Below are 497 nucleotides of genomic sequence, written 5' to 3'. Positions count from 1 at the left end.
AGTTGCTTGCAAGCCACCAGTTGCAATATCAGATCTAAAGGATACATATATCCATATCCACTCGGAACAACTCTTGACAAGAGAGAGTCCGTCAATTGGTCACGTTCAGTGAACATACACTACTATTCACCTGTATACCATACTAGTATCTCTATACTCTTTGGTTTGGAAGACAACTAACAAATATGATACACAATGACCTACGTCCGATAATACTATTGTCCTATTAATAGTATATCATACGGTCATGAACATTTAAGGACCTGTGTGACAAAATCATATTTCATTACATAAAGCAATCCTAAGGACTTCATCACATCGGAGTTTGTGAAGATGTTCTGGTGATGAATAAATACCATGTTATTTATAATTGATTCAAATACATTTACAATCAACAATTGATTGAATTTAGGATACAATTTCCAACAAAATATCTAAGTATAATTTATTGCTTTGCGCTTAATGTTTCATTATTTTGCAACTTTTTTGATGTTGTC

Source organism: Phoenix dactylifera, chromosome 10 (genome assembly GCF_009389715.1).
Source record: "Phoenix dactylifera cultivar Barhee BC4 chromosome 10, palm_55x_up_171113_PBpolish2nd_filt_p, whole genome shotgun sequence".
Lineage (NCBI taxonomy): Eukaryota > Viridiplantae > Streptophyta > Magnoliopsida > Arecales > Arecaceae > Phoenix > Phoenix dactylifera.
This window is presented reverse-complemented; position numbering follows the sequence as displayed.